Here is a 234-nt window from a genome sequence, read left to right on the forward strand (position 1 = left end):
TAATTCTAATAAATATTTAGTTTAATACTTTCAACTAAACATTTATTTACAGTAAATAAATATTTGTGTTCAATAAAAAAATGATTTGTTAGATCAAATTAATATACTAAAATAAATATATTTAATAAATATTTAGTTGACAGTATTCAACTAAATATTTACTAAAATTGCAGATTATATATCTTTTTAATGTAAGTAAATCTGTAAATATATTATTTTAATGTAAGATACTTT

This window comes from Trachymyrmex septentrionalis, unplaced genomic scaffold, assembly GCF_001594115.1.
Source record: "Trachymyrmex septentrionalis isolate Tsep2-gDNA-1 unplaced genomic scaffold, Tsep1.0 scaffold24, whole genome shotgun sequence".
NCBI classification, from domain to species: domain Eukaryota; kingdom Metazoa; phylum Arthropoda; class Insecta; order Hymenoptera; family Formicidae; genus Trachymyrmex; species Trachymyrmex septentrionalis.